The 19592-nt window shown below is 43.1% G+C and overlaps 1 protein-coding gene and 1 long non-coding RNA gene across 28 annotated transcripts in view; one reads left to right on the top strand and one right to left on the bottom strand.

The window, feature by feature from the left end:
- The window catches only part of KIAA1217 (KIAA1217 ortholog), a 324087-nt gene that overhangs the window by 248520 nt on the left and 55975 nt on the right, over positions 1–19592 (top strand). The window lies entirely within an intron of this gene.
- Positions 9410–18449, bottom strand: LOC149749944 (uncharacterized). The gene is made up of 3 exons (XR_016391876.1): positions 17767–18449; positions 11020–11213; positions 9410–10062 (listed from the first exon to the last, which is right to left on the bottom strand). It is a non-coding gene; the product is annotated as an uncharacterized LOC149749944 (long non-coding RNA).

The following is a 19592-nucleotide window of genomic DNA, read 5'->3' as shown; positions in this document are numbered from 1 at the left end:
TGGTACAGAGATCAGCAAAATTTTTCTAGTGGATGTGACACTCCAGGAATTTAAATTTCTTTTTAAGTTTACATGTGTTTATAATTTACCAGCCCAGAACCTTCATACTACATCTTGAAAACCCTCAAGTCTGTAGAGTAATAGAAAAGCTAATCTTTTTTTTTTTTTTTTAATTTATTTTTGGCCGCGTTGGGTCTTCGTTGCTGCGCGGGCTTTCTCTAGTTGCGGCGAGCGGGGGCTTCTCCGTTTTGGTGCGTGGGCTTCTCACTGGTGGCTTCTCTTGTTGCGGAGCACGGGCTCTAGGCACGCGGGCTCAGTAGTTCCAGCAAATGGGCTCTAGAGCACAGGCTCAGTAGTTGTGGCGCACGGGCTTAGTTGCCCCACGGCATGTGGGATCTTCCCGGGCCAGGGATAGAACCCATGTCCCCTGCATTGGCAGGCGGATTCTTAACCACTGCGCCACCTGGGAAGCCCCAGAAAAGCTACTCTTGATAGAGGGGATTTCTCTACCCTGAACTGGCTGACAGAAGGCAACATAATAATTATAATCATAAAAATCTAGTCAAAGAAACTGAGTCCAAAGGAGGTTAAGCATTTGACCTGTTGTCATATGGGAATTCAGAAGGGGCATGAGAAATAAAATTCAGATATTCAGCCACTCAGTACCTTATTGGAACCACTGTTCCATCCTCCTTACCAAAACCGATCATGTCACTTTCTATTACATAACCTTGTAAAAAGAAGGCCAAAATTGTGACTGGAATGTGATAGTATATCACTATCTTAATCACACAAATCGGAAAGCTCTGTCCTCACTGGCAGAATTTTATCATGAAAGGGCCATCTCTTATCTGGTTCCAGAAGAAAGATTCCAGGAACATGGAAAGAGCATAAACCTGGAAGTTGGGGGATCATCAATGTACCAAAAAGCTCTAACCCTCTCTACACAGTTTAAAAAAAAAAAACAGCAACAGTGGGCTTCCCTGGTGGCGCAGTGGTTGAGAGTCCGCCTGCCGATGCAGGGGACGCGGGTTCGTGCCCCGGTCCGGGAAGATCCTACATGCCGCGGAGCGGCTGGGCCTGTGAGCCGTGGCCGCTGAGCCTGCGCGTCCGGAGCCTGTGCTCCGCAACGGGAGAGGCCACAGCAGTGAGAGGCCCGCGTACGGTTAAAACAAACAAAAAAAACCAGCAACAGTGACTGGCTTGAACTAGAGTGAAGTGGTTTATAGACAAGAGCTACCAAATATTCAAGGAACAAGAGGTCACAAATTGTCTTTGCTCTGCTGCTATAGTACTGGTTGTAAGGGCTACAGATAACTTGGCTTTTTAGTTAACTGCTTGCAAGGTCACCAGGAGCCACATCTGATACCGATGGAGCAGATTGCACATTTCCCAGAGATCCTGTACATGGCGCTGGATTCCATGACAGAATGAGACTTTGCATTGTTTCCCTTGTGGAGGGAGGGTATACATTCTTTGTGTGGAAAGAAGGATGAAACAGGTATTTGCTGAGAGAAGAATAGATGATGGCAGAGACAAGGCTATGTGGTTACCAAACCGTATTTTCTTTTCCTCTGGGGCACAAAACTACCTGCATCTCCGAGCCTCCTTTGCAGTTAAGTGTGGCCATGTGAGTGGGTTCTGGCCAATGGCAAGTGGGTAGAGTTGATGTAAACTGTTTCCAAGAATAGTTCCTATTAAAAAATCTGCATGGGAAACAAGACAAAACGGTGACAGGCTTGATTATGCAGGACTAAGAAAAATGAAGACTCGGAAAAAGGTATTTATTCTCTCCTTTCCAAAGTCCTTAGGAAGTTAAATGCTAAGATTCAAAGAAAGGGATGCCTCCCATGACCATAGAAAGCTGAGGGGTGTGGGATAAATACTGAGGCTCTTTGAACAGACCAGTGTCACAACCAGAGGGAAGTCTACCAAGACGTGCCTTAAGGCTATAGGGAGCTTGTGCCCTGTGCTTCTAAGAAAGGGTAACACATCTGCCCCGGTGGACTGTGAGGGGCTGGTTGGGAAATGTGTGTCACTGATAGGAAGGGACTTGGAGTCATAAGAATTTAGTCCAGGAAAAAATAAGAACTATCCATCTCCAGGGCCAGAATCCGTCCTCCCCCACCACCCTGCTGACCCACCTTGTGGGAATGAGAGGATCGTGAGCTTGATTCCACTGTTTATCACATCAAGCCACATGCAGCCTGCTGAGCGCCAGGCACACTCTGGCCAGCGATGGCGTCTGGCTTCTCGCTCAGCACCTAGTTCATCGTCACACATGTGGTTACCACGTGCATATAACTGAACATCACTGAACCCAGTTCCCGGGATTGGGTTATGGGTGGGACCAAAATGAAGGGCCCTCTGCTATGTGGAGTTGCCTCTGTACTGCTCCCTGATCAGAGTCTTGAAGAATTTTAGCCTTCGGTAGCATCGGTATATTTTCAGGGCCTCTGCTTCCTCAGTTTTGTTTTTTAAGGAAGCTCAGAAAACGCTATGGGTTTCTGTCTTATGTGTTAGCAACTCCTTTTAGAAAATCCAAGCTCTTATTTCTAGAAAAACAAGGATTAGGAAAGTTGACTAAAGACTAATGTTCACCTAAAATACACTGTCATGATCACTGCCGTATTCTGACATATGGTTGTAATTCAGAATATAATTTTACATTTTTGAATTCATTCCTGTAAATGTGAAATAGCAGAGGAGGAATTTTATCTCACATCCTGTCTAGGTGATTCCTCACCACAGGCTAGATTCCCTTCTCCTGTAGCCCTGCGCACGCGTGCGCGCGCGCGCGCACACACACACACACACACACACACACACACCGTCTACATTTAGAGTTGGCATTACTGAAACACCTAAACATTCCCACTAACTCAACCCAGGCACATGACAAAAGTATGTAAAGAATGATTCTCGAGTAAAAACTTGAGTCTGGACATTGTGCTGCTAACAGTGCTACCCACCACCCCACTGTTACCTAGACAGGTCGGAATGTGCCATGCTTCCTCTTTTTCAGCTGCAATTCTAAACTCTTGGAAAGCTTGATGTCTAGGCTGAAATGTAGTACTGCTGGGTGATATAAGAACACTGACGATAGCTATCATTTATTGAGAGTCTTTTATGGACCAAGCGTGATGTTAAGTAGTTTCCATACATCATCTGATGTAATCGTCATGACGATCCAGTGCGGTATGTACTATCATCATCCCTATTTTACAGATGCAGAAACAGAGCTCAGAGAGGTTAAGTAACTTGCCCAAGGTCACAAAGCCAGTAAGTGGCATAGAATGTCCAGGTACATTAAGGAATCCATACTTTTTACCACTGTGCAGTATTCTGCCTGCTGGGTGAGAACTGTGAGCCCCACCTTCACCCAGCGGAGAAGTGAATTTGGGAGTGAATTCGAAGCATTTCAGCCAGGACAAAATGCTAAGTAGCTGGGCTTCCCTGGTGGCGCAGTGGTTGAGAATCCGCCTGCCGATGCAGGGGATGCGGGTTCGTGCCCCGGTCCGGGAGGATCCCACATGCCGCGGAGCGGGTGGGCCCGTGAGCCGTGGCCGCTGAGCCTGCGCGTCCGGAGCCTGTGCTCTGCAACGGGAGAGGCCCACGTACTGCGAGAAAAAAAAAAAATGCTAAGTAGCTGCTCTGAAAGGATATTTACAATCATCAACATGGTAGAATTTGCATAATTATGCTGCTAAATATATACATGTCATTTAAAATATAACTGTCCCAGCTAGTATATTAGCACAATTATGCAGAAATAGGGGAAGAAAACATTCTTGGTAGACTTTATTTTGAAAAAAATGAATGTGAGTACCATGTCAAAGAAAATTTTAAAAACAAGAAAACCAGAAACAATTACTGAAGCACACAATTATAATCCATTGTTACACCTATACAGTGGTGCTATTTTAGATATATTTAGTCTGTGCAAGTATTTGTAAAGAAGCTTCAACCCCTAAAAGTAACTTCATGAGTACAGGGTCCTATAACATGTCAAACCAATTTCTGTTGCAATTTCATAATATTAAAAAGCAAATCCGAGTGTTTTTTATATGAAACTCTCAAGTGAAGTTTTACATCTAAGATGTGAAGCTACAAAAACACAGGAGGGAGACTGAGAAATCTGTAGAGATGCTTTCTTTTGGGCACTGCTGGATTCATATACTCTTCAGAAGACCACTTCTATGAAATAGCCCATTAACTGCAGAGTGTTTGAAATCAGAGAGAAAAATTTTCTTTGTCATGTGTACTCAGGAAACTTCCAACGGTAGCTTTTTTTTTTGGAACGCAATTTTGTAATAGCTCTATTGACTTGAAAATGAGTTAAAGACAAAGTAATTTCCCCTTGATCTTGTACGTAGCTCATGTGCTTCGATTTAATGAATTTGGCATCTCTTATAAAGATGCTTCCACAAAGCATCTAGCGGTGACAAATTATATATGGGAGATCTGGAAAACATAGTGTAGAACATATATGATGGTAGCACCTTCCTCCCAAGACGGCCATGGACTTTGGGGTAGGAAAGCGGATTACAACTGCTTTGACCTTCAGAATAGTATGGTTGTCTCTCAGTATCTATGGGGATTGGTTCCGGGAGCCCGTGGATACCCAAATCCGCAGATGCTCAAGTCCCTTATTTAAAAAGGCATAGTTCAGTCAGCCCTCCATATCCGTGGTTCCACATCCACGGATTCAACCAATCTGCAAAATTCTTTCTGCGGTTGGTTGAAACTGAGGTCACAGAACCTGCGAATATGGAGGGCCGACTGTAATTCTCAAGTCTGAGCTTCTAGAAGGAAAATGACCTTGAGTGCTGAGGTGGTTTTACCCAGATGATTTCCTTTCAGCAAGGCCTCCCGGAAGAGAGTGGGTCCATGTGACTAAGAGGCCCTGTGCGAGGGAGACAGTGTGTGGCAGGTGACTGTGGGCGTGAGACTCTGTCTTGCCAAGGTTGTAAAATTACTTCATTAAACAGCATCATCATCCCTATCCATGGCACATAAAACAGCCCTTAAGAATTGTGAAACTCTAGGACATTTATGTTTTGCTAGTTTGTGTTTATAGCTTGGCTCATATAATGTGAAATATCTCTGTCGAAATAACACTCAAAATTCAAGGGTGCTCACTGCAAAGTGACTAATAGCTCTCCTTCCAAATGTATAACAGATTCCTCCTAATAAAGTATTTTTCAAGACATGGTAAACTTGAACTGAGATCATACTTTTTACACTATTCTGCACCTACAGTAGCTAAATTCAACAGACTAGTCAAGAATTCACTTGGGAGCAGATTCTTGCCTGTCTGGGCCCTTGTATGTGGAGGAAAAGAAGCCACATGACATCTGCTGTGATTTCTAAGGCATCGCAGATGTAGAGAAGTAGAATCCCGTGCCTTAGAATGAAAGGGAAGGAAAATTTCTATGTACAGGAGGAAGCCTGCATGCCAACTGGTAGCTTGGGTCTGTTCTTAATCATTTTACATCACTTTCTCATTTTATGAGCATTAAGTATTTTTGTGTTGGTAGCTTTGAGGAATAGGATACATCCTCGGTTTACCAGTTAATTGAAAGTCTGAATTCATATTTGTGTCATTTAAAATGTTCACAGTGCCTGGCATACCTTTGAAGATTTTCTAAACTATGTTAGGTATCCTGCTAGAGAGGTGATTCTGAAAAAGAATGGTTAATTTTTTTCCTTTTCCTGATTGTATAGTCAAAAGGGAGCCATATCAGACGTCTTGTAAGTAGTTAGACTTGGGATCTTCCCAGAGCAAGGTTTCTTAACTTCTGCACGCTTGGTATTTGGGGCCTGTCCTGTGCATTATAGGGTGTTTAGCAGCATCTCCAGCCTGCCCCCATCCCACTAGATGCCAGTAGCAAACTCCCCTGCAATGCTGCCCCAGTCGCAACAACCGAAGATGTATGTCTCCAGACATTGTCAAATGCTGTCAAATCCAAAACGTGGATCTTGATGATGGTTAGCTCAGTTCTACCCTTTCCCTCTTGGTAAAGCAGCTTCATTATTGTTAGAACTTGCTGTTATCTTTGGTTCAACCAACCTGTGATCAGTCATTCATTGAGAGGCAATCACGTGCCATGTTTATGAACATGGTCTCCAAAGCCAGATAGCCTGGGTTCAAGTGCCTGTTCTAACACTTGTTAGCAGTTGTAAACTTTGACAGATCACTGAGTCTTGCTCTGCCTCAGCTTGCTCGTCTGTAAAATAGAGATAATAATAGCACCTACCTCATAGGACGGAACAACTCATTACAGTTAAGTGCCTTGTGCCATGCCTGGCGTAGCATAAGTGCCGAGTTCCTACTTTGAACAAAGCACTCCACTAAATGCTACTAAGCCCAGAGATGAATACACAGAAATGGCTAGGATAAGGACTGTGCCAGAGGAAGCAGGGAGACAAATTGTTAACTATAATGCTAGGAAATATATAAAGCAGGTGGACGGGGGATACAGGAGAGAGTAAAAGTAAGTGCGCTCAGAGAATGGAATTAGGTGGGATGAAAGATCCAGATGAGAACGTTTAGACTCTCAAAGCCACTTTTCAGTCCCTATCAGGAGAATAGTGGGGGTCATACGTTGTCTTGGGACCAGGTGCCAAGAGACAAGCCAGGATTACAGCATCTTCTTAAAATTGCACCTGAGCTGTATGACGGATGCCTAACCAGGTAGCGCTGAAATTATTAGGTTGTCTGATGCCTGTTTTGATGCCTAACAGTGCCTGACCGATTCAGTTATTGTCTGAATTGCTTTCCTGGGTAGCTCTAATTAGGGATCAATAAACGGTTATTGATCTCTTTGTGTGCTTAGCTGGGGACTGATTGCTTTGCAGGGTACAAAGAAACTTAGATGTGTCCCCACCTGCAAGGAATACGAACTGGGAAGACCGTCATAAAACATTAAAAGCATAATAACGAACGTGTAAGCTATGCCGCGGTTAAGCGCAGGATGCTTCTGAGCTACGAATGCTTATTAAATAACTGGTTTTTAAGAACAATCCCAACAATTGGGTTTCATTCATAGGTGTTGCCCAGGGATGATCTTGTCACCCTAAGAGCGGCAGTGTCTCCTGGTGAAGTGGAGAGAAGAGAGGAAGCTTTACAAGTCACTAAGGGGGACGGTGTCTTTCCCTGAGGCTGGAGGTGCAGGGGGAGATCTGTTCCCAGCATCTCCCAAGTTCAGCTGGAAAGTCAGGACACGTTTTCCTTGAAAACAATGAGGAACAATGAAAGGACTCATAATACACTGTAGGTTAAAGAGGCTTCCATGGGCCAGCTGGAAATCCAACCACCATTTTATTCCAAGTTCTAAACAATGAAAGTAGACGAAAACTTTGCAGTTACGAGCCTACCATAATTTGGGGACGGCTTGTGCATAATTAATTCCAAAGAAGTGACACAGAGAGCGATTGCTGTGAGTTCAGAAACGGGAGCATGTTCCTGAACTTAGGCTGGGCTGGAAGCCTTCATGAGAATGCCAAGAGGGACTCGCATTTAAGGAATTTACATAATGGAATGAAAAGATACCATTTGGAAAGACAGATTGGTCTCTATTCAAAATTTGCTGTATTTCTTCCATTATGCTTCCTATAAAAATGACATCTAGATATGATGTTTTGGCAGTCTCAGAGCACACAGGTGCTGATAAATTGAATTATGATTTCATTCACAGGAATATAACTTTATGGTTAAGTAATATTTGCTAGTCATTCCTTAGGCTGCTGAGTTCATTCAAGAGCTGTCTGATAAACGTGATAGTCAACCAACTGACAAATGTCTGAAGCTAGCCCTACTCTTATCCAAGGGATAGTCTATCAAAAATACCGGTGGAATGACTGCCACAAGCTCTGTGTTACTTTGAACAAATCAGTTTCTCAAAAGGGAAAGCCATCCTCTGTCACTAATTAGGTGACATTAAAATGCACCCCTGTATCTCCTCTGAATAGTCACGAGGTGCTGTCAATCAGACGCCTTAGGTCTGAAACCAGAAACTAAGTCAGAGCAACCTCAATTCTGTGAGATTCAGATGAGCCCCTTTCCTTGCCAACTAAAACGTCTTTCTTCAAAGAGAAGAGGAATAAATGTTTAGGTACAGGTTCAGCCTGGCAAGATCAACTCACTGCAGAATTGGTGTGACTATGACCCAACCTGAAGATGGGGCTCATCTAAAAATAGCCTGACGGCCCAGCAGCTGAATAATCCAGGGCTGCCATGATGTCCCAGCCATTTAACCCCTCTTGTGATTAGTTGTCCTGCTCTCTGGTGGAGTTTACAGAGATTACACTTGTCCTTATTTGAGTTTTGGACTTGATTTTGCATGAATGAAGTGATTCAAAAATATAGCCAGGTCTAAGCATTAATTTGAATTTCCAAAAATTGTGGGTCTTAAAAAGTCTGTATGGACTCTTACAGGGCCAACATGTATTGCCAGTAATACCTACTCTTTCTCCCTGTCCATCTTCAGAGCTGAAGGGATGCAATCTCTTTTTTTTAAGTTTATTTTCTTGAAGTATAGTTATTTACAATGTTGTGTTAATTTCTGCTCTACAGCAAAGTGATTCATATTCTTTTTCATATTCTTTTCCATTATGGTTTAATCACAGGATATCGAATATAGTTAGTTCCCTTGTTGTTTATCCATCCTATATATAATAGTTTGCCTCTGCTAATCCCAAACTCCCAATCCATCCTTCCCCCAACCCCCTTTCCCCTTGGCAACCACAAGTCTGTTCTCTGTGAGTCTATTTCTGTTTCATAGATAAATTCATTTGTGTCATATTTTAGATTCCACACGTAAGCGATGTCATACGATATTTGTCTTTGTCTGACTTACTTCACTTAGTGTGATCATCTCTAGGTCCATCCATGTTGCTGCAGATGGCATTATTTCATTCTTTTTTGTGGCTGAGTAGTATTCCATTGTCTGTATGTAACACATCATCTTTATCCATTCATCTGTCAGTGGACGTTTAGGTTGCTTCCATGTCTTGGCTATTGTGAATACTACTGCTGTGAACATTGGGGTGCATGTATCTTTTTGAATTAGACTTTTCATCTTTTCTGGATACATGCCCAGGAGTGGGATTGCTGGATCATATGGCAACTCTATTTTTAGTTTTTTAACTGTTTTTCAAAGTAGCTGCACCAATTTACATTCCCACCAACAATGTAGGATGAAGGGGTTCGATCTCTTAATTGCAGACTTTTAGAAGGAGAAACAGGACACTTCCCAAAGGACCAATGATTGCTACTTCTCTGGTCAAATGATGTTTTCACTGTCATGCAGCCTCAGTTTTTTTTGTCTTTGTAATAAAGGCAGTGTGTCCCTACTCCTGCAACAAGCACAGGGATCTAAGAAGACCAAAAAAAAAAAAAGAGAGAGAGAGAAAGAAAAACCCATGAGAGAGACCAAGTATACGAAATGCCTTCCTTCTTTTCCCTAGGAATCATTATCTTATCTCTTTGGAGTCCACCCTGAGAATCTGTGGATCAAAAGCAGGTGGGAAGGGCTTCCCTGGTGGCACAGTGGTTAAGAATCCGCCTGCCAATGCAGGGGACATGAGTTCGAGCCCTGGTCCAGGAAGATCCCACATGCTGCAGAGCAACTAAGCCCTTGTGCCACAATTACTGAGCCTGTGCTCTAGAGCCTGTGAGCCACAACTACTGAGCCCATGTGCCACAACTACTGAGCCTGTGCTCTAGAGCCCGCAAGCCACAACCACTGAGCCCGCATGCCTAGAGCCCGTGCTCCGCAACAAAGAGAAGCCATCATAATGAGAAGCCTGCGTGCCGCAACTAGAGAAAGCCCGTGTGCAGCAACGAAGACCCAATGCAGCCAAAAATAAATAAATAAATAAATTTATTAAAAAAAAAAACAGGTGGGATTGGGGAGCTTCCTTCTGCAGCCCCCGTAGGATCACTCAAGAGACCATCACCCCGTATCCTCTGATACCTTCACTCATTGGAAGGTCAAATACAGGTCTGTATTCAAGTAGCCAGAACGTGAACAAACAGCTATTCATACTGGTTTGTACCTGTACAAAAAAAAAAAAAAGTGCTCTGTCACTTCCAGAGCAGGAATATTGAAAACCGCCCTCAGGGAAGAGGAAGGAAATGCAAAGCAGATGATATAAGGCAGGGTGTAGGCTTGCCCTGGGGAGCGAAGCCTCTCATCAACTGGGAAGTGGAGCCTCGCCCCAGATGGTGAGTGAGTCACAGGAGGTGGCCCAGAGCCCTGCTGGGAGCCCTGGATGGGGGAGGGGGTACACGTGACCAGCTGTGTTTCCTTAGACCCTGCCTTGCCAGTAAGCCTCGGTGTCCTTGTTGTGACCAGGGGATGGCAAGTAGGACCTCCTACGGGTTCTGTTGAAATGAAAACGGGTGTAAAATCGCTTTGTGAACTGGAAAGTTCTCCATAAATAAGAGACTTTATGACATACACCGTGAAGCCATAGTCCCTTTGCATAAAGGAGCAGTAGTAGCGCACGGGCCGTTTGGAGACTGTGTGTCTGAGGCACTGTGTGTCCAGAGGCTGGCTTAGGTCCGTATTCTGGTCTCAGCCAGAACAGCCCGCCCAGACAGTAGGTTGTGAAATAGATTAAAGGCGACCTGGAGTTTTTCCAGGTGCAGTTGCTATGCTGCGCAGAAACCTCCCCTCACGGAAGTCAGCCATTGTGCCCGTCAGGAGCGCAGGCCCGGGTGTGGCTGAGCTTTGCCCAGCCTGCTGGGCCTGCCACGCATTTTTTGTTTGTTTGTTTGTTTTAGTCAAGATCACCAGAGCAGAATGGAAAGAAAACCAGGGGCGTCTAAAATAAGTTCCTTCTAACTAGACAATTGTGTGAGTCTAGAATTCTGCATCTGGCAGGATGCGGTTCTCCTTGGGTTATGGGGGTGAAGAGAAGGGGGGCGCCTCTATTTAACAAGGGGTGGGAGCCCCTTGGGGGAAGGTGGGCCGTGTTTCCTCTGTGTGCCAAGTTCATTCAGCTGCTTACGTTTCCTGCCGTGACCTCGTTCACTGGCTTCCTGTGTTTGAACTTCCTGGGACTTTTCTTGCCTCTGGCATTTTGCATTTACTCTTCCTTTGCCTTGTGCTTCCTTCCACCTTCATCTACCTGGATGGCTCCTCCCTGACGTCAGGGCTTCACCCGAAGGCCATGAGCTCAGCAAGGCACACCTACACACGTACCTGTGCACATACACATAACCGTAACTGTATGATTAGTATATCGATATTACAAATAATATATTACACTATAAGTAATATCTGCATATTTATATATATTTATATACATACATATATATATATATAGGCTTGGCTAAAAAGTTCATTCAGGTTTTTCTGTGATAGTGTATGGAAAAACCCGAAGGAACTTTTTGGCCAGCGATAGATAGATATATATATATATATATATATATATAGATAGATAGATAGATAGATACAGATATAGATATATTATTTATTTTTTTTTTTTTTTACTATGTTGTACCATTACTTTCAACCCCTAGAATGTAAATTCCACCAGGGTAAGCCCTTTGTTTTATTTATTTATTTATTTATTTTATTGGAGTGTGATTGCTTTACAGTGTTGTATTAGTTTCCGCTGTACAGTGAAGTGAATCAGCTACACGTATGCATATGTCCCCTCCCTCCCACCTCCCCCACATCCCACCCCTCTAGGTCATCACAGAGCACCAAGCTGAGCTTCCTGTGCCTTACGGAATGTTCCCACTTGCTATCTGTTTTACACATGGTAGTGTATATATGTCAATGCTAATCTCCCAATTCGTCCCACCCTCCCCTTCCCCCCGTGGGTCCACATGTCCCTTCTGTATGCCTGTGTCTCTGTATCTGCCCTGCAAATAGGTTCCTCTGTACCATTTTCCTAAATTGCACATAAATGCGTTAATATACAATATTTGTTTTACTGGCTTCACTCAGCATGACAGGCTCAAGGTCCATCCACATCTCTACAAATGACCCAATTTTGTTCCTTTTTATGGCTGAGTAATATTCTATTGTATATATGTACCACATCTTCTTTATCCATTTGTCTGTCAGTGAGCATTTAGGTTGCTTCCATGACCTGGCTATTGTAAATAGTGCTGCAGTGAACATTGGGGTGCATGTGTCCTTTTGAATTATGGTTTTCTCAGGGTATATGCCCAGGAGTGGGATTGCTGGGTCGTATGGTAGTTCAATTTTTAGTTTAAGGACCCTCCATATTGTTCTCCGTAGTGACTGTATCACTTTACATTCCCACTAATAGTGCAAGAGTGTTCCCTTTTCTCCACATCCTCTCCAGCATTTATTGTTTGTAAATTTTTCGATGATGGCCATTCTGACCAGTGTGAGGTGATACCTCATTGTAGTTTTGATTTGCATTTCTCTAATAATTAGTGATGTTGAGCATCTTTTCATGTTCCTCTTGGCCATCTGTATGTCTTCTTTGGTGAAACGTCTATTTAGGTTTTCTGCCCATTTTTTAATTGGGTTGTTTGTTTTTTTGATATTGAGCTCCATGAGCTGTTTATATTTTGGAGATTAATCCTTTGCTGCTTTGTTTGCAAATATTTTCTCCCATTCTGAGGGTTGTCTTTTCATCTTGTTTATGGTTTCCTTTGCAGTGCAGAAGGTTTTAAGTTTAATTAGGTTCTATTTGTTTATTTTTGTTTTTATTTTCATTACTCTAGGAGGTGGGTCAAAAAGATCTTGCTGTGGTTTATGTCAAAGAGTGTTTTTCCTGTTTTCCTCTAAGACTTTTACACTGTCCGGTCTTCCGTTTAGGTCTTTAATCCATTTTAAGTGTATTTTTGCGTATGGTGTTAGGGAGTGTTCTAATTTTCATTCTTTCACATGTAGCTGCCCAGTTTTCCCAGCACCACTTACTGAAGAGGCTGTCTTTTCTCCATTGTATGTTCTTGGCTCCTTTGTCATAAATTAAGTGACCATATGTACGTGGGTTTATCTCTGGGCTTTCTATCCTGTTCCATTGTTCTATATTTCTGTTTTTGTGCCATTACCATATTGTCTTGATTACTGTGGCTTTATAGTATAGTTTGAAGTCGGGGAGCCTGATTCCCCCAGCTCTGTTTTTTTTAAGATTGCTTTGTCTATTCAGGGTCTTTTGTGTTTCCATACAAATTGTAAAATATTTTGTTCTAATTATGTGAAGAATGCTATTGGTAATTTGATAGGGATTGCATTGAATATGTAGGTTGCTTTGGGTAGTATAGTAATTTTCACAATATTGATTCTTCCAATCCAAGAACATGGTGTATCTCTCCCTCTGTTAGTGTCATCTTTGATTTCTTTCATCAGTGTTTTATAGTTTCTGAGTACAGGTCTTTTGCCTCCTTAGGTAGGTTTATTCCTTGGTATTTTATTCTTTTTGTTGCAGTGGTAAATGGGATTGTTTCCTTAATTTCTCTTTCTGATTTTTCATCATTAGTGTATAGGAATGCCAGAGATTAATTTTGTATCCTGCAACTTTACCAAATTCATTGATTAGCTCTAATAGTTTTCTGGTGGCATCTTTAGGATTTTCTATGTATAGTATCATGTCACCTGCGAACAGTGACAGTTTTGCTTCTTCTTTTCCAATTTGGATTCCTTTTCTTTTTCTTCTCTGATTGTCATGGTTAGGACTTCCGAAACTGTGTTGAATAAGAGTGGCGAGAGTGGACATCCTTGTCTTGTTCCTGATATTAGTGGAAACGCTTTCAGTTTTTCACCATTGAGAATAACGTTTGCTGTGGGTTTGTCATATATGGCCTTTATGTTGAGGTAGGTTTCCTCTATGCCCATTTTCTGGAGAGTTTTTATCATAAATTGGTGTTGAATTTTGTCAAAAGCTTTTTCTCCATCTGTTGAGATGATCATATGGTTTTTATTCCTTAATTTGTTAATATGGTGTATCACATTGATTGATTTGCGTATATTGAAGAATCCTTGCATTCCTGGGATAAATTCCACTTGATCGTGGTGTATGATCCTTCTAATGTGTTGTTGGATTCTGTTTGCTAGTATTTTGTTGAGGATTTTTGCATCTATGTTCATCAGTGACATTGATCTGTAATTTTTATGTGTATTATAACGTCTAGTTTTGGTATCAGGGTGATGGTGGCCTCGTTGAACGAATTTGGGAGTGTTCCTCCCTCTGCAAGTTTTTGGAAGAGTTTGAGAAGGATGGGTGTTAGCTCTTCTCTAAATGTTTGCTAGAATTTGCCTATGAAGCCATCTGGTCCTAGACTTTTGTTTGTTGAAAAAGATTTTTAATTTCAGTTTCAATTTCATTACTTGTGATAGGTCTGTTTATATTTTCTAATTCTTCCTGGTTCAGTCTTGGAAAATTGTACCTTTCCAAGAATTTCTCCCATTTCTTCCAGGTTGTCCATTTTATTGACATATAGTTGTTTGTAGTAGTCTCTGATAATCCTTCGTATTTCTGCAGTGTCAGTTGTGATTGCTATTCTCATTTCTAATTTTATTGATTTGCATCCTCTTCCTTTTTTTCTTGATGAGTCTGTCTAAAGGTTAATCAATTTTGTTTCTCTTCTCAAAGAACCAACTTTTAGTTTCATTGATCTTTGCTATTGTTTTCTTCATTTCTATTTCATTTATTTCTGCTCTGATCTTTATGATTTCTTTCCTTCTACTGACTTTGGGTTTTCTTTGTTCTTTTTTTCTATAGTTGCTTTAGGTGTAAGGTTAGATTGTTTGAGGTTTTTCTTGTTTCTTTGGTGAGATTGAATTGCTATAAACTTCCCTCTTAGAACTGTTTTTTTTGCGTCCCACAGGTTTTGGGTCATCGTGTTTTCATTGTCATTTGTGTCTATGTATGTTTTTATTTCCTCTTTGATTTCTTCAGTGATCTCTTGGTTATTTAGTAGTTCACTGTTTAGCCTCCATGTATTCGTGTTATTTACAGTTTTTTCCCTGTAATTGATTTCTAATCTCACAGCATTGTGGTCAGAAAAGATGCTTGTTATGTTTTCAGTTTTCTTAAATTTTCCGAGGCTTGCTTTGTGACCCAAGATGTGATCTATCCTGGAGAATGTTCTGTGTGCACTTGAGAGGAAAGTGTATTCTGCCACTTTCAGGTGGAATGTCCTATAAATATCAGTTAAGTCTATCTGGTCTATTGTGTCATTTAAATCTTGTGTTTCCTTATTAATTTTCTGTCTGGATGATCTGTCCATTGGTGTAAGTGGGGTGTTAAAGTCCCCCACTATTATTGTGTTACTGTCAGTTTCCCCTTTTATAGCTGTTAGCATTTGCCTTATGTATTGAGGTGCTCCTATATTGGGTGCATATATATTTATAATTGTTATAGCTTCTTCTTGGATTGATCCCTTGATCATTATGTAGTGTCCTTCCTTGTCTCTTGTTAACATTCTTTATTTTAAAGTCTGTTTTATCTGATATGAGTATTGCTATTCCCGCTTTCTTTTAATTTCCATTTGCATGGAGTATCTTTTTCCATCCCCTCACTTTCAGTCTGTATGTGTTCCTAGGTCTGAAGTGGATTTCTTGTAGACAGCATACATATGGGTCTTGTTTTTATATCCATTCAGCCAGTCTGTGTCTTTTGGTTGGAGCATTTAATCCATTTACAGTCGAGGTAGTTTTCGATATGTATGTTCCTATTACCATTTTCTTAATTGTTTTGGGTTTGTTTTTGTGGGTCCTTTTCTTCTCTTGTGTTCCTGCCTAGGGAAGTTCCTTTAGCATTTGTTGTAAAGCTGGTTTGGTGGTGCTGAATTCTTTTTGCTGAACTTTTGCTTGTATGTAAAGCTTTTGATTTCTCCATCTGAATGAGATCCTTGCCAGGTAGAGTAATCTTGATTGTAGGTTTTTCTCTTTCATCACTTTAAGTATATCCTGCCACTCCCTTCTGGCCTGCAGAGTTTCTGCTGAAAACTCAGCTGATAACCTTATGGGGAGTCCCATGTATGTTATTTTTTGCTTTTCCCTTGCTGCTTTTAATATTTTTTCTTTGAATTTAATTTTTGATAGTTTGATTAACATGTGTCTTGGAGTGTTTCTCCTTGGTTTTATCCTGTATGGGACTCTGTGTGCTTCCTGGACTTGGTTGGGTATTCCCTTTCCCACTTAAAGAAGTTTTCGACTATAATCTCTTCAGATATTTTCTCAGACCCTTTCTTTTTCTCTTCTTCTTCTGGGACCCCTATAATTCAAATGTTGGTACATTTAGTGTTGTCCCAGAGATCTCTGAGATTCTCTTCAATTCTTTTCATTCTTTTTTCTTTATTCTGCTCCTCGGCAGTTATTTCCACCTTACTGTCTTCCAGCTCACTTATTCGTTCTTCTCCCTCAGTTATTCTGTTATTGATTCCTTCTAGTGTATTTTTCAGTTCAGTTATTGTATTGTTCATCTCTGTTTGTTCTTTAATTCTTCTAGATCTTTGTCAAACATTTCTTGTATTTTCTCGATCCGTGCCTCCATCTTTTCCCAAGATTCTGGATCATCTTTACTATCATTACTTTGAATTCTTGTTCAGGTAGGTTGCCTATTTCCTCTTCATTTATTTGGTCTTGTAGGTTTTCACCTTGCTCCTTCATCTGTAACATATTTTTTTGTCATCTCAGTTTGTTTGTTTTTTTTAATGGGTGGGATTCTGTTTCTGTCTTCCTGGTTGTTTGGCCTGAGGCTTCCCGCACTGGAGTTTGTAGGCTGTTGGGTAGAGCCGGGTCTTGGTGCTGAGATGAGGACCTACGGGAGATCTCACTCTGATGAATATCCCCTGGGGTCTGAGGTTCTTTGTTAGTCCAGTGGTCCTGACTCAGAGCTCCCACCACAGGAGCTCAGGCCCGACCCCCAGCTTGTGAACCAAGATCCTGCAAGCTGTGCAGGGTGGCAAAAAAAAAAAAAGGAGCAGAATAATAACAAAGAGTAAAAAATAAAATAAGATGAGAAAACTAACAGATATGTTAGAAAAAATAAAAATATAGGTGAAACAACAGCCAGAAGGTAAAACAGAACCACAGTAGCATACACACAAAAAACAAACAGCTGGAAAAGGCCTTGGCTGTGGGAGGCGGGGCTTTGGTGGGGGCGGGGTTTAGGCTGGGGCAGGGTCTAGGTTTAGAACCCGCATGATCGGGAAAGGCCCTGGGGTGGGGGGGGGGGGCTTAGGGTCAGCACGGCTGGAGGGGCCCAGGAACGCCTCTGGCCTCGAAGGCCAGAGGAGCAGGCCCAGGACCCCAGCAGGCTTTCTGGGCCCGAGTGGGCGGGGGAAACACTAGGTGCATTCCCCCCAGCCTCTGATTCCGGAGGCTCCTTCCCTGTTCGTCTCTCCTCTTCTCACTGCCCGCCCCACCCGCCCCATGACCCGTGCAGCTGGAGGGGGCCCTGAAAGGCAGGGGACCAGGCCTGGAAGCCCAGCAGGCTTCCCAGGGCCCAGGTGGGTGGGGGAAACTAGCCACATCTCCCCTGATCCTCCGATCCTGGAGGGCCCCTCCCTGTCTGCCCCTCCTCCTCTTCTCCCCCTCCCTACGCCCCTAGGACCAGCATGGCTGGAGAGGGCCCCAGAAGGTGGAGAACCCAGCCCGGGACCCAGCAGGCCTCCCGGGGCCTGATTGGGCAGGGGAAATGCTAGCTGCACTCTCCCCTGATCCTCCGAGCCCCCGAGGGTCCCTCCAGGTGTGGGAACCCCTCCCCTCTCCCAGCCACCCCTCAGGGGCACCGGTCCCATCCGGCCTCCACTTTTCCTCCTACCCAGTCGCTCGGGGGTTCCTCCTGTCTCCTTGAGTGTCGAGGTCCCCCACCAGCATCTGGTAGGTGCCCTAGTTATGGGGAGACGTGAACTCCATGTCCTCCCACTCCACCACCTTGACTCCACCAAGCCCTTTGTTTTATTCACCACTAATGCCCCAGCAATTAGAATTGTGTCTGGCATAGTTGATGCCAGAAAAATCGTTGCGGAATGAATGAACTTGAAGGGATAAAAGGAAGCCTTACGTATCCATCAGGTTTTGCCTGTTATAATGTGCTTGTGCATGTATTTTCTCCTTTGCCCTCCTTCCCCATGTCACTGTAGGAGGACAGCCCTGTGGGACAGCTAAGGCAGTTGTTCTCCTAGTTTGATGGTTGAGGAAACTGAGACTCAGAGACATGCAGTGATTTATGAGCACTGATTTGTATCTCCCCTTGAGTGTCTGTTGGCCAACTCAGCATGTCCAAAAACGAACTCCTCTCTTCCCATCTCGGGTATGACTACTTCTTTCATCCATTACTTGGGCCAAAAGCCTTGGTGTCTTATTGACGCTGTCTCTCACATTCCACACGGGACAGTAGAGGATGCTCTCGGAGCTGTATCCGAAGATGCCCAGACTCCAGCCCTTGCTCTCGACCTCACTGCCACCACGCCAGTCAGTTTCTTCTCATCTGCTCTGCTCCTCAGTCATTCAGGGGCAAAGTCATACCAGCAGAGGGACAGCTGAGAGAGAGGTCAGGACAGTGGAGAGTATGTGAGGGGGTCTCCCAGGTAAGGAGCAGGAAAATTAAAAGGAATTCCCACACAGTATTGATGGCTGACAGTGAAGGAGGTAAGGCCAGCCTGCAGGCAAAGAGCTGGTTTGTGTGAATGGGAACAGAAGACAACCGAAGATTGCTGTTCTTAAAGGGGATTTTGGAGTTTCAGATCTAGAACGTAAAACTGTATCAAGTAAGAATTTAAGGTCAGAGAATGTCTGAAGAAGAGCTTGGGGATCTTAGTGCCAAATTTCTGAAAGGGTTATTTGTGCGAATGTTGAAGCTCTCAAAGGTCATGGCCTGGGGTGTGGCAGCCAGGAGGCCAACTTCCTGTGCTGAGGTCATCCAGGGATGTGCAGGAATTTCCTGGATGCTGGTAGGGAACTTCAGGATGAGTAATTCAGAACCCAGAAGCAGGGGAGATGTTGAGGGTTTGGACAGATTACGGATTGAAGTGGCAATGGGAAGATAGAACAGCCCTGGTCTCCTTTCTCCATGAGCAGAGGGCAGGGGGAGAGACAGCAGCCTTCAAGGTTCAGGGTTATAGATGATATTTCTTCATGAGCCTCTGTGTGCTCCGTCCTGCTCTAAGGACTGAGGATGCAAGAAAAGGTGCGAGATGTGGTTGTTATCCCCAAGGAGCATGCAGTGGTACCCAGGCATTACTGTTGCCTACGAAATATTTAGAGGTACGTGTCATTGTAGCCCCGTTGCAATTACCACTAACTCTGTTAATATCTCCTCAATAAACCTAGGTGTTTCCATGAGAAGTTAAATTTATTGGGCATTTTTAGAAGAATGTCCTTAGTTATCAGCTCTTTCACCAATAGGTTACCTTTGGGCAGAAATAGAAAGCTCGTGGCTCAGAGTCCTCCTTAAAGCTTTACCACAAATTCAGATCATTTGAATTCCAGTACTCTGTTGAATTCATCTAAAAACAGTGTCTTCAATTACTCTGGATTTTTTTCCCTCATAGCAAAGAATCGGGGCATGAACAAACAAGGGCATGGCCTAGATTTCAACCTGTTCACTATTCAAGTTCTGGGAAAAACGCCTTCGGCACTGCCAAG

Source organism: Delphinapterus leucas, chromosome 2 (genome assembly GCF_059928025.1).
Source record: "Delphinapterus leucas isolate spDelLeu-1000000601 "Yukka" chromosome 2, BTC_Dleu_Yukka2, whole genome shotgun sequence".
NCBI lineage: Eukaryota > Metazoa > Chordata > Mammalia > Artiodactyla > Monodontidae > Delphinapterus > Delphinapterus leucas.
This window is presented reverse-complemented; position numbering and strand designations above follow the sequence as displayed.